This window comes from Leptodactylus fuscus, chromosome 4 (assembly GCF_031893055.1).
Source record: "Leptodactylus fuscus isolate aLepFus1 chromosome 4, aLepFus1.hap2, whole genome shotgun sequence".
Taxonomy (NCBI): domain Eukaryota; kingdom Metazoa; phylum Chordata; class Amphibia; order Anura; family Leptodactylidae; genus Leptodactylus; species Leptodactylus fuscus.
Window position 1 is genome coordinate 182,940,144 of NC_134268.1, and position 15,212 is coordinate 182,955,355.

General features: G+C 41.8%; 1 protein-coding gene across 1 annotated transcript in view; it reads right to left on the bottom strand.

The window, feature by feature from the left end:
* MACC1 (MET transcriptional regulator MACC1) overlaps positions 1 to 13,719 on the bottom strand; it is a 32,854-nt gene extending 19,135 nt beyond the window's left edge. Inside the window, exon 1 of the mRNA XM_075271418.1 lies at positions 13,640 to 13,719. The gene's annotated coding sequence lies outside the window, so the exon portion shown is untranslated. The remainder of the gene's footprint in view (positions 1 to 13,639) is intronic.
* Between the last annotated feature and the right edge of the window lie 1,493 nt (positions 13,720 to 15,212).

Genomic DNA, 15,212 nt, shown 5'->3' on the forward strand with positions numbered 1-15,212 from the left:
GGGTTCAATAACTCCCAATTTAAGCATTTCTTGAACCTCATTTTCAGCCTTACCCTTTAATTTTTCAGGTATACGATAAGGTCTCTGTCTGATAGGTGGATGATCTCCAGTATTTATTGTATGAGAAACTAAAGACACACGGCCAGGCTTACTTCCAAAAATATGTGAACTAGACCCAATAATCTTCCTCAGGTCACAATATTGCTCTTTAGATAACTTTGGATTCAATGTTACCTCTGACCAGTGAGCACAATTTTTCAACAAATCATAAATTTCTTCAGACATATCCTGTGAAGACTCTGCGACAATAGTACACGTAGTGTTATCTTTAGGACCAACCTCTGGTTCAATCCAACGTTTTAATAAATTTACATGGTAAACCTTATTTTTTTGTTTTTTATCTGGGGTTTCAATTTCAAAGTCAACAGGACCTGTTTGTCTAACCACTTTATATGGCCCTTGCCATCTGGCCAACAACTTATTCTCACTGCTGGGAAGTAAGAGAAGAACCTTATCCCCAACTTTAATCGATTTATTTTTGGCATGTTGATCATACCATTTCTTTTGGTAAACTTTTGCCTTGTGGACATTATCATGAGCTACCTTAATCAATTTCATTAATCTTTCTCTCATTTCCAATACATGTTCCACCACATTCTTCTGATGACCATCTTTACCTTCCCATACCTCTTTAATAACATCCAAGAGTCCCCTGGGTCGTCTCCCATATAACAATTCAAAAGGGCTAAACCCTGTAGACTCTTGTGGAACCTCACGATAGGCAAATAATAGAAAGGGCAACCATTTGTCCCACAGTTTTGGATCGTTATGTGCAAATTTCCTAAGCATGTTTTTCAAGGTTTGGTTATACCGTTCAGTCAACCCATCAGTTTGTGGATGATAAGGGGTAGTCCTGAGAGGCTGTATACCAAGAAGCTTATAAACTTCTAACAGAAAGGAAGATGTAAAGTTACTCCCCTGATCAGTAAGGATTTGCTTAGGTAATCCAACCCTGCTAAACACCTTCAAAATTTCCTCTGCAACTCTTTTAGCAGTAACTGTGCGCATAGGTATGGCTTCAGGATACTTGGTACAGTAATCAACAATTGTAAGAATGAAACGGTTACCTTTGGAACTTCTTTCTAGTGGACCGATAATATCCATACCCACAGTATTAAATGGTTCATCAATTATTGGTAAGGGTATAAGCTCTGCTTTGGGAGGAGCTGAAGCAGTGTACTGACATATTGGGCAACTACGACAGTAAGTAGTGATCTCATCATAAACTCCAGGCCAATAGAACCGATAGAGTACTCTGGCCAAAGTTCTTTTATAACCCAAATGTCCAGCAAAAGGAATATCATGCGCTAATTTCAAAATTTCTGGTCTAAACTTTTTTGGCACAACTAACTGTTGCACTTGTTCTCCTGTTTTTGGGTGACTACACACTCTATATAAAATATTGTTTTCCACCAGATAATAGGGTGTAACAAGCTGCTTACCACTTTCTGCAACCATTTTACTGTTAGTTAAACCGTGTTCATACAATGCATACAAGTCAATGTCCTGTTTTTGTTCAAATGTAATATCAGTGTCCCACAAGTCAGCATTTTTATACTTGCCATCCAGGGAAACTCTTCTCCTAGAGACATCCTGCTGTCCTGGAACTCTCAGAGGCTTTGATGATGGCGGCTCCATGATGTCCTCATGGAATGGGAAAATGTCCTCCAAAGTCTCACCTCTCTTGTGTGCCTTTGCTTTAGCTCTGGTAGTCACAGCAGACAGCTGGCTTTTCCCCACTAGCAAATCTTTGAATCCGGGTGTGGTTCTTCCAAGGATCACTGGTACTTGTAGTTCTGGAACAACAACTACTGGCATGGTAAAACATTTTTCATCCAACTGCAGGTCAATATTTGATGTGGAGTATTTTTTTGTATCTCCATGAACACAAGTAATTGGCACTTTGGGAGAGTCCATCTTCTGAGTTATTAGGTTCTCCTTTACCAAGCTTAGTTTACTGCCAGAATCAAGCAAAGCATCCACGTTCTGTCCATTAACTTGGATTGGCAGCATGAAGTCACTGCTAGCAAAAAATGATCCAGACTTTGTGCCTTTAGTGCTTTTTCTGGGGCAAAATTTAGCTATGTGTCCCTTTTCTTGGCAAATATAGCACATTTTTTCACTGGTGACAGTTTTTAATGGACTTCTAGCTTCTTGACTTCTCCCTCCAGAGAAAGTTCTGAATGGTTTGGCTGGGCCAGTTGCAGACCTGCTTAAGTCTCTCTTTGCTAGGATAAAGTCCTCTGCCAAAGAAATAGCTTTGTCAGCATTTTTGGGCCGATGTTTTTTAACCCAAGCAAGAACATCAGCTGGAAGAATTTGTAGAAATTGTTCAAGTATGATCACTTCACTGATCTGCTCAGTCGTCTTGTTGTCTGGTTTCATCCATTTCATGTATAAGTCTTGCAGGCGAGTAAAGACTTCCCTTGGACCATCAGTGTAGCTGTACTTGAGTTCTCTGAACCTCTGTCTATAGGTTTCCTCACTGATGTCATATCGCCTTAGAATAGTCTCTTTAACCAAGTCATAGTTATTTGCATCATTCATGTTCATGTGGCTATATGCCAGTTGGGCTTGTCCAGTAAGATATGGCGCCAGTCTTACCACCCACTGTTCCTTAGGCCACTGACAGGTATGTGCAATTCTTTCAAATGTGGATAAATAGGCTTCAATATCATCTTCTGGAGAAAGTTTAGTCATGCGAGGGTCTTTCCAAGCAACAGGCGGTCTCAGGGTTTGAAACAGCTCCCTCCAGCGTTCATCCTGACGTCGCAATTCCTCGCAATTTCTCCTGGCTTCCTCCATTTGCCTTTTTTCTGCATTGATCTGCTGCACAGTTAACCATTTCATAAGGTCAGCAATGCTCTCTGGTAAAGTCTTTTCAGAAGGCTCAGCAACACTTGGAGTTAATGGAGCAGCTGTGGCTCCTTGCACTTCTGCATCCTCCTCTAGCAGTGCTCTCTGTCTGACACCTTGACTTTCCATATTCACCAGTTTCCTTGCAACAGTTCGCTTTGCAGACTTAGTTGGCGGCTTTGCATTAATACGCCAGGAACGTGTTTTGTACATAACTCCCTTGTTTCTTTAGGCTTGAGTACTTACAGCAATACTCCAAAAATCATCCCACTTCTGACACCATATGTGAAGCATGGGATTTTTTCAAAAAAACAATCGGACCTTGATTGATGAAAAGAATCCAAGGAGTTTATTTCAGGAAGTCCAGTTTTAACAAAAAAAATAATTCTTCAGAAAATTTCCATAATGTATACAACAAACACCTTGTACCTCAGGCTGCTGTAGTCTCACAAACAATTCATCATGTGAACTTCACCAACACACCCAGCTTTCTGGGAATTGGAATCAGTTTATACCTTAGACATTTCCCATAATACTCTGCAGTTTTCCCTATAAAACCCTGGAGTTGCTGCAGACTTGCCTCTTATAAGATCAGGGCGGACACACCCAGTGCAACTCCACTACTGCAGGTAAATATACAAAAAACACTTTACAAATCCATGTTAATGTGAACAGTTCCTTAGTGTTAGTATATGGTTCCCAGATGGTAAGACAAGAAATAGTAGGAAAATAGAGCATTAGGTGGCCAGCCTAATGAGGAAAGAAAGAAATAAGAAGCAGTAATAGAACATTCACACAGAGATATTACCAGATCTGGGGTCTTATGTACCACCACTAAGGTTACAAAGAAGAAATCACATGGAAACATAACACAAAATAGTTTACCTCTTCACATCAATGACAAGCTTTCTAATACTCCAAAGCAACACATGAATAGATACCCTGCCACTGTACTGAATAGGGAAATATTGTGCGTCCAATATTGTACAATATACGTCAACTCCCAACGATAACATTATTGACAAATGAATTTTCCCACAATGTGGCTTCATTTACTTAGGATTTCATTGAAAATAAACTATGACACTATCAAACAAGTATAACTGGACACGGGGATATTTACAGCCATCTGCTTTCTGTCAGTTTGCACTTTAGGCCCTGCGTTTTTTTTTAATTGCTAAGTCCTAGTGATCCTGACCCTATAGATAGCAAATTCCCCACAGCGGAAAACTCTGCGGATTTTCTGGGAAAAACCAAAAATTGTTCCCGCCGCACTTTTTCCTGCCTTGCTTTTGGGCTGAGGCTCGCTACATGGGGCGTTAGCCTCCAAAAGATTTTTCTAATTATCCACAGCAAAATTTGCAACAAAAAAAGCAGCTTTTCTGCAACGTGGTGCATGAGCTTAATGGGCTTTTCCTGAATGCTATAGATCACATGTAATATACTTAGATTTCAATTTGGTCCTGACCCAGGTCTGTCCCCTCTGCTTTGTAATGCTCATATCCATTACTACATTAGGCCTGGTTCACATCTGCGTTCGGTCTCCCATTCGTGAAGCCCAGATAGGACCCCCACCACCACCTCCCCCTGACGGAATATCGATCGCATTGACACACGCTGAGCTTATGAAAGCACACGGACCCCATAGACTATAAAGGGGTCCGTGTGTTTTCTGCACGGTGTCCACACGGAACATGTGGAGAGAAAAGTACATCATGAACTTTTTTTTCTCTCCGCATGACTCGTGCAGAGACCATGCAGAAAACACACAGGGCCCATTATAGTCTATAGGGTCCGTGTGCTTTCAGTGCTCACCACTTGTCAATGCGTTCAGTAGTCCGTTCGGGGGATCCCCAAGCAGACTCCCCAAATGGAATACCGAACACAGATGTGAACCAGGTCTTACAGTAGTAGCCAATAGCTGTGCATAACAGTGACTTCTTATACATAGAGATGCCATATATTCAGGCTTTTAGACAGGAGTTCGGGCCTACTTTGTCACTTTTAGGCTTTGCCTAGGCAAGATTTTGTCTTAAAAAGTCCTCACAGGGTATAGACTTTGTACAGGGAACGACATGGAGTAGGTCCTGGTGGCAGCCGCTGATGACAGACAGTATTTGTAAAGCAAGTCACCAGACCTGAGAAACTAAAGCATAGCTGCACAAATCCAGGGCTTATGCAAAGACAGTTCAGGTCAGAGCAGGCAGCGATCCAGAGGCAGGAAACACATGAGGTCAAATCCAAAATAGCAAACACCTTTCCAAATGAACATTAACCAAGGAACGCTATTGCACAATGTATGGTAGTTCTCAGTACGTTTTAAGAGACTGTGCAATACTGCTGACGTGCTGTACTTTTTTATTTTTTTACTAATAAAACATAACATACTATAACATAGTATATAGAACATAAAGCAGGAGGGGGTGAAAGGTCCTCTATAAATTTGCTACCTCTGTATATGAGACTGTTCATCTTCTCCCGCTCTATAAGAGGCCTACTACATAGTTTGGATCCACTGTGATTTTTTTGTTTCATATTTTTCTGTAAAAAGAACATACTATGCATGGATTAGATATGATCAATTCTCATCCATTTTCCTGGGACAGTAAAGTGCTGTAGATTTTCCTTGGACGATCCAACCCATGTAGATGGACCCCAACAAGCTGCGTGTAGTCTGCATTACATTTCCATGTGACAGGTTCTGTATCAAGGCTGTTCCATATCTGATATATGTATCTTACATATAGATTTATAGCAATCTACCCAGCCCTTATCTCCTATCACTGAAGAAAGGACATAGATATTGGAACAAAAAAAAAAAAATCAAATGGACAGTAAAAGAGAAATGCAAATTTTACCCGGTGAAAGCTAACTACAGATGTTTCATTTGCTGCTGCTCATTTGTATATTTGTTTTTTTTTTATATGTAGATTGTGAGCCCCACATAGAGCTCACAATGTACCGTATTTTTCGGACTATAAGACGCACCTAGGTTTTAGAGGAGGAAAATAGGGGAAAAAAATTTGGAAGCAAAAAATGGTAAAATATTTAATATATGGGAGTTGTAGTTTTGCAACAGCTGCAAGGCCACATTGACAGGTGACCCTGCAGCTGTACGGGGACGCATAGAGTGTTTTTTTTTTTTGCAGGGCCAGAAGTACTTTTTAGTTATACCATTTTGGGGACTATCTATCTATTGCTTAGATCACCTTGTATTGAAAAAAACCCCGGTGGTTTATGATATATGATTTTCTACATATATATATATATATATATATATATATATTCTAGGGACAGGAGGTGATTTAGAACTTTTATTTCATATTTTTATTATATATCTTTAAAGCTTTTTTTTTTTTTTTTTTACTATTTTATTCCCCCCCCCGGGGGCTTGAACCTGCGGTCACTTGATTGCAAGTCCCATAGACGGCAATACAACTGTATTGCCGTCTATGGGACGTTCTGTATATTAGTATTACGGCTGGTCATAGACCCAGCCGCAATACTAATAGAGCAGTGACAGGCCTGGGAGCCTTCATTAGGCTCCTGGCTCTCACCCGAACAGGTCGGCTCTTGCGATATCGCCGCGCAGGAGCCGGCCTGCAACTTCACAGGTACGGGGCCGGTGGGGACCGGCCCTGGGGGAGAAGGGGCCGCCAATCCAGACTACAGACCCGGCATCCGCTGTACTAGAGAGGCGGATGCCGGCGAGGGATAGACGCCATCACAGGTGCCGGGGCCTGAGACATCGCTGCGCTCCTCTAACCTGCATGAAGCCAGTGGCGGGGGGACGGAGGAGCGGAATAGCATCGCCGCTGCCGCTGCTGGCTTAATGCAGGGCAGAGGAGCGCAGCAATGTCTCAGGCCCTGGCGTCTATCCCTTGCCGGCATCCGCCTCTCTATTACGGCGGGTGCCAGGCGCCACATTCGGACTATAAGACGCACCCTTCTTTTCCCCCCAAATTTGGGGGGAAAAAAGTGCGTCTTATAGTCCGAAAAATATGGTACATTTTTCCCTATCAGTATGTCTTTTTTTTGGAATATGGGATAGAAACCCATGCAAACACGGGGAGAACATACAAGCTCCTTGCAGATGGTTTTATACCCTTGGTGGGATTTGAACACCAGGACTCCAGCACTGCAAGGCTGCAGTGCTAACCACTGAGCCACCGTGTGGCCCCTTCATTTGTATATTTGGACTGATACAATCCCTAGTAACATTACATAGTATAGCCCATGGCTGACTGTACACACTGCTGCAGTTTCAAGATTAAACCTTTTCATCGCAACACACAAGCTCAGCCAAATGTCCATGTAATAGTCAAAAGAAAATTAATTCGAACATTCCTGACTTGGACAATGTAGTGTTCAATACCCTGCCAAATAATAACCCATCAGTCTTCAAATAGATAATTGATGTAAGGCTGAGGCCCCTCGTTGCGGAAATGCAGCTTTTTTTGTTGCAGATTTTGCTGCAGTTTTTTTGAGCCAAAGCCAGGAGTGGATTGAGCAGAAGGTAGAAGTATAAGAACTTCCTTTGTGTTCTCCATTCCCTTTGTAGCCATTCTTGGCATTGGCTCAAAAAGACGCAACAAAATCTGCAACAAAAAAGCTGCGTTTCCGTAATGTGGGGTCTTAGCTTAATTATAGTATCAGACACCAAAACTAACTGCACTGATTGTGAACGGTGAGAGCTAAATGGGAGCCACAGTATGGCGCCTATTAAAAGATCCAAAGAATGGGAGTTGGTGGAGGTGATGAAATGTCCTCTTTATGGCAAATGTCCTTTCTTTCACTAAGGGTTGGTTCACACTAGCGCTTGTATTCCGTCACAAGGAGTCCGCATGGAGACCCCCACCACCACCACCACCGGACGGAATGCGATTGCAAGCGATGTACTTGCAAAGCACATGGAGCCCATAAACTATAAAACTATGAATTGTGCGGGCAGTGCGCGGCAAGCACACGGAGCCCATTATAGCCTAAGGGCTCCGTGTGCTTAACTGCACAGCACTTGCATTAGTGTCGGTATTCCGTTCAGGGGGGGGTCTCCATGCGGACTCCTTGCGACGGAATACAAGTGCTAATGTGAACCAACCCTTATATGGTCCAGACAACCCGCACCTATTTCCACTAATAGAAAATGTACCCTATAAACAGCACCTGGAGCCAGAGAGAACATACATCAGCATTTGGCTTCCCCTTTACTTCTCCTCCACTGTTAGCCTTTTGTATAGGGACCAAATCAGCGAAAGATTAATATTAAGCAATTGCTATAAATACAGCACAGTCCTACGCCATACAGCCAGCTTTGTGCCTCTGTATACTGCTGAGTGTGCAGTGTTCTTATTAGCAGCCATTCACAATCTAAATATAATTTATTTGGTGCAGTTGAAAACCTCTAGATACATTAAAATGCGCAAGTAACTCGGAATAGAAACCAGACATATAGTTAATATGACATTTTCTGAGATGCTTGAAACCATTCAGACGTTTCCTGCTGGGGGACATATTTTTGTGAGTCACATACATGTACTCACAGGTGTGGTCTCTACGCCACATATTCGGAAAAGCAAAAAACACAATGACATCACATGAGGAGGAACACAGGAGATTGTAATCGGGCTCACACTCAACCTCAAACAACTACATAAAACGTGCAGCATAACCTTTGTCCTGGAAAATAATACAGCACATGTGTGAAATAGTAAGGGTACATTCACACGGGGCGGTCACAGTGCGCCCCATTATTGCGCCACAAAAAATAGCACGTGACTACTTGGTTTGTCTAATAATAATATTATGGTCATGGTGTTAGAGAACTGCATGCCTGGTAAATTGGTGGCAAAAACCACATGTGTAGTGAAACCTCTTCGAGGCCGGGGCCCCACGTTGCGAAAATGCTGCGGCAAAGAATGCATTGTTTTATAGTATCTGCAACGTTAATGGGATTCTGGCTAATTATACTCTGGATATTATACTGTGTGTTCTCGTCAAGTTCCCGAGTCTAATAATTGGAGGCCAGAGAAGGGGTGTAAAATAGTAATAAAATAAATAAAAAAAAAAAAACATTTACTCACCTGTTCACCTTTTCTGTTCTGAGTATGTGAATCAGTCTGTTACAAATGTCAGTAAAATGTTGTAAGCGTCAACAAAATGTCACACATTCAAATCATCCATTGTCTCTTCTAAGAATGTTCTGAAACCACTATGTTACTTGTCACATTTGTGTACTATGTAACCACCAAACCAAGTAAAGTTCCTTGAGCGAGAAACATCTCCAACATAATAGGGCCCAAAGAGCCTATAATTAAAGCGACACAACGACCCACCTATTTGTGAGCCCGCTTGTGGTAAAAAGTTCTGTATAAGGGCTCGTTCACATCTGCACCCGGTCTCCGTTCTGCAGGTTTCCGTTTCCTGTACAAAACAGAGGCAGGAGACGGAAACCTGCAGGACTCTTTCAAACCCATTCATTTGAATGGGCTTGAAAGATGTCCAGCCGTGAGCGGAGGTGAGAGTTTTATGCTGGTTTTTTTAAACCGGACACAGAGTCGGACATGCAGTACTCTGTGTGCGATTTAGAAAAAACGGTTTTGCGGTGGAGAGCATAAGACACTCACCGGCGCTCATGGCCGGACCCGGTTTGACAGGTTGAAACCACAGAACGGACTGCCGAACGCTAGTGTGAAGCTAGCATAACTTGTATTTTGTTAACTACAATGTGACATCCTGACGCTGAGGCGTGTGACCTCTGCAGCACGTCACCATTACAGCCAGTGGTCAAGTACAGCGAGTATATTCCCCTTGATCAAGATGTCATTGCTGACCAAAAGGAGAAGATACAACAGTCTGAGCCATTTACAACATATTTTGTTTGGATTGTAAACCCTTTTAAGCCCTAACCAACATTTACACAACCAGGTTTTACCAGTGAAACTAGGTCTGTGTGTTGGTCTGATTTACCGGTCTGAACAGCATGCCGGGATAGGGACGCCTAACAATATGGTTATCTATAGTGCCAGGAGTCCTTGCCTCCCAGTGACATAATGGCGCTCTCCTGGCATGATGTTCAGTCTGGTAAATCTGGGCAACACACGGACCGATAATTAGTTAGTTTATGGAAAATGGTTCTCAAAGAAGAAGTCAGTATACCTAGAAGAAAGTTCTTGAAAGAAAAATGTGGTCTAGATGGAAGATTGGTCTTCGTAGAGAGATAAATACCATTACGTCCCCTATAAATCCTATCTTTAAAATTAGAATACATAAGGATGTTTTCCCACAAAGCATTTTGTTTTAGTCGGGGTTTTTTTTTGGCAAAAATGCCACTGCAGAACGCCAAGAATGGCTACCTAAGGAATGGGAAATATATAGGAAGTTTTTATATTTCTGCCTTCTACTCAATCCACTCCTAACTTTGGCTCAAAAAACCGCACCAAAATCTGCAACAAAAAACAAAAGCCGTGTTTCTGCAACACTGGGGTCTTCTGTATAGGTATAAGAAAAATTGCTGTGATTTTCAAAAATGCCAGCATGATATTTAGGTTTTTTTTTTTTAAAACAGATTAATGGACATTATAAATGGACAGACATCCAGTCTATAGACACTATGGTTTCACTTTAACAAAGTTTAGACAAGGAGCCATTTTTACAGAATGGAGTTAGGCTCATGCATATGGTCATAGCATGACCACCCAGTTGTACAGAGTCACATACGCAGAGATATAATTAGGTATCATAATTAGAATTTATTTGTAAATACTAAGGTGCTGCGCTGCACGGCGTACACGTGAGTATGTGTATACAAAACGGTAACAGCCATGTCCAAGAACAGAGTAAACAATAGGGAGCACTGCTATGTGAAAATATTTATTGTACTTTTTGCACATTCACGTAGCAATAACTGGATAGCAGAAAAAGAGACAACACTAGGCTTGCATCCGATCTGGGGGACACGTTCATTGGGCCAGATTTACACAGGAGGGATATACCCGATTTCTTACTACAGAATCGTTGAACCATTGGTATACCAACACATACCAGCCCAAACAGGCAGAAAGATACAGCTTTGATATAGGTTTGACTAATGGAAGTCTGCGGGGACTTTAGATGTAATGTATGTAAGTTGGTAACTTAGTGTTCAATTGCAATATTTTAATTTCAATTCAATGTAACCTAAAGCCGCATTCACATGAGGCAAATACTGGCTAAAGTACACGATCCTGACTGCTCAAAATTCCAAAGTTCATCATTATGTCTATGGTGGCCCCTTTGATTTCAAGTTAGATCCCACCTAAACTCTCTGTTAGAAAATATGTCTATGGCCAGTTAATAGTGGTTGTCTATAGAGAGACAACCCCTCCCAGAATGTGGGCACCCCCAGAGTTTAACCTAGTGCCAACCTTTGGAAACAGCTGATATTGATAAGGGAGACTGCAGTTAGCCAGACATTGCCAGCTTTAGTCGTCACTATAGGGGAAATGTAGCAATGCATGATGGCCATATAGATAAATACCAGGATGCATATAGGATATGTCCCTAGTGGGATCTTCTCCTTCACCATAGGAGGAATGACCGGTGGATGGAAAGGACACCTTAATAAACCTTAATAAAGTGCGTGTTTATTCAACATTTTTGGAGTAGTGCAGTGTCCTTTCCATCCATTCTTCCTATTTGCTTCTCCCCTTGGGGGCGCTGGATTTTTCCACTGCTGCTGATTGTCTCCAGTTCTCAAGTTTCCGGACTGTCAACAACTTCAGACCACTATAGAAGGTGACAGTGGTGGGTTGCTTGGTACACTTTGTATTGTGTTATTCTTCTTCACCATATGCCCTAATGGCAGTGCACTGATTTGTTGCCAGACACTTTTGGCCAGATAACACCATAGACTGTAATTGTTAAGCGGTGTATACAATATGGTCCATTATGTACACTGAACTCTCAAATTAAACTTTAGCAAAATCTGTAGGTTATTTATAAATCAACCCATAATCCATTTGTGAATCAAACCATAAGGAATAGACCCCAGTGAAAAGTGATTGGATTGAAGTAGATTGCATTTCTTCCACTGAGGATCTAAGCTCATGTCAGTACATGGATCCCTGGGTGGTCCTATAATACTCTGGTGGGCTTATCTGACCACGAGTCCATCCTAGTCAACCAGTCTGACTCCTCACTTGACTCTTTTATTCAAATCAAAGCTGGATTGTAACTAGAAATATGGAATGGTTAAAACAACTGAAACGCAGTCACGGTCCAACCTAGCCTACGTCCATAGCTTGTTATATTTCATGCATTTCAGTGTCCCCATTCAATCTTGTCTTCCATAAGCCTTTTAGCCCTGAGCAGGATAGAACTGAGCTCAGTGATGTGCATTATTTTATTGTACGTCCAGCTAATTCCTGCAGATCTCTATACTGACTGTACCATCACTGGCTCACAATATCACATTGTTCCTCTATATACTTATCAATTCATTCTGGTCACTTCTCCCTAGAACAAGCGGATACCAGATCACCCCTTCACCTCTCCCGCAGAGATGAATTTCTGACGACACTATGAATCATCATAATCATGACGATAGTGAGATTTTCTTCCTGCCATTATCTGCCCTTTTATCTGGCGTCAGTACTGTACTGACTTCTGCTGGGCTCTAGTATTTAGGATGACTATAGTAGTTTCACTTGGCTGGTGTATCCGCAGACCTTCAAGTCTTATAATGTACTAGCCCCAGTAATGGGACATTGTGCAAACAACACGTACAACACAACATGCAATATATGAAGGATCCAGAGCAGGGGTAGGGAACCTTTGGCTCTCCACCTGCTGTGAAACTACAACTCCCAGCATGCTCCATTCACTTCCATTGGAGTTCTAAGAACAGCAGGGCAAGTGTGCATGCTGGGAGTTGTAGTTTTGCAACAGCTGCATCCTTCAGTCCTAGAGCTGACCTACAATAAGAGATACAAATGTCAGACATGTCTATGTTATCCTGATACAACCTCTTTAACATGATGCATAGCTGTGTAGACAAGTGGTGGTGATAATCTATAGTAAATACAGTGAAACCGCTCCACCTCTTTCAGAAGACTCCCACCAATTCCTATGGCATATTCTCATTTCCACCATATGACATGAATACTGCCCATCTTATCTGAGGCTTGTTACCATAGAAGACCACTTTGTCTCAAAAAGGTTTCACCGTACGTTGCAAAGTTTTTCATTTGCAGCATGAGCGGAATTTTCAATGTAATTGTGCCAAAAATGAATACAATGACACATGGCAGTTAAATACGTTGCTTCTCATATTTACAAGTAGTACCAGGTTTAAGAATAAGATCATATCTTAATGTAGAATACGAGTGAATATGAATAGCCATATCAATAATAGCAATACATTGCAATATTACTGGGACACATACTAACAAAAAGCATGAAAAACAAGAATCTAAAGTCACAGCAGACACAATGTACAAGAGATTTCAATCAACCTGAGCTCTCTCTGTAGTTTGATATCAGGGACGGATCTTGGTATCTGTGTACAGGTGCCTGCATCTTATAGGTCTCCTCATTCATGCTCCTCCGGATACTCGCACCTACTCTACGTAGTAAATATTAACGTATATTTGTACAACAAATATATATATTAAATTCTGTAGAACTTGGCGACTCTATAAGATATCTCTGTTTGGTAAATTCTATCAGCACAAGGAAACCCTCTTACCTGTTGTAGCAGTTGCGCTCAGATGAGGATATTCATGGTCTTCCTCTCATGCTCGATTACTCCTGTTTGTTTACCTAGGCAAGCAGTTAACTTCGGAGTAATGATTACCTGGTTGAGCAAGACTAGGCAAACTCAGACACACCTTACCCTATGCCTGCTGGCTGACATACCAGAGATGCAATGCCTGCTGGGACTTGAAGTCCTTCTTTGTGCACTCCCAGGCTCGGTAACAGAGAGGAAAACTCACTACCCAGAATCCTCTTCTGTCTACCTGTGCGCACACCTGAAACCAAAGAAGGAGTTTCGGTTGAAGGAGATACTAGAAAAAAAAAAGTGAAAACTTGCACTTGTGAGGTGTCACGTTTTTATGGCAGGAGGTGTAGCCATTGTATCTCGTAACAATCTACATCACATTGTATTATAGAATGGAGAGGCGGATACGGTTGAGATATATTCTTGTATTAAATGTTATTTTAGTTTTTATACAATAGAAGAGAACGCCTAGACACAAGTAGCAGAATATTCATGTAACACTTACGTTCACTTGCAGATCTATTTCTGAGACTGGTATTACATTACATTTATATTATATTGTACTGTATGTGATATTACATTATTTCAATATACATAGTGTATTATATCATAATACTATTATATTACATGGCTGTAATCCATTCACAATGAATGAGATTAGAGAAGTCCAGCATCAGTGACTATCAATAAAACCTTCCGTTTAATTTAACCTCTTGGTGAAATCTACTGTACATGTATTGTGGATGTGCAATGGGGTTGCTGTGTTATATGCAGAGACCCATCGCTATCACAGTAACTGACCGCAGTCAATTGCAACCACAGCATCTAGGTGGTCAAATAGGACAAGAGGCCAGATCTTGAAACTGATTAGCGCCCCCCTTATTATTCTGTGGACATGACACCTATTGAAGATTCTCAATCTTTTTATTATAAGGCTGGTGTCCCACATTGTGAAAATGCTGTTTACAGTACCTGAAAAGTAGATGGGATTGTAGCTAAGGGCGGGTTCACACCTGCGCCTGGTGTCCGGTTAAGCCAATCTGGTTTCCATCTTCTGCCCGAGAAACTGGACAGGAGACGGAAACCCGGCAGTCAGTTTTCGAACCCATTCACTTGAATGGGTTTGCAAACTGACCGCCTGTGTGCGTCATCTGCCTGTCCGCGGTGAAACCGTTTTATTTAGTGGGACACAAAGTCGAACATGCAGGACTTTGTGTCCAGTTAAAAAAAAAACATTTTCGCCGCGGACAGGCAGATGACGCACACGGCCGGTCAGTTTGCAAACCCATTCAAGTGAATGAGTTTGAAAACTGACCACCGGGTTTCCGTCCCCGTCCATTTTCTCGGGGCAGAAGATGGAATCCCTCCGGATTGGCTAAACCGGACACCAGGCGCAGGTGTGAACCCACCTTGATCCCAACCACACATTGCAAAAAAAATCCACAGCGAAATTGCTACAATTTCAAAAACATAAGCGTTTTTGCGCATTGCAGCATGTCAATTATACCTACAGAGACACTGGCGTTTTCTGTATAGGTAT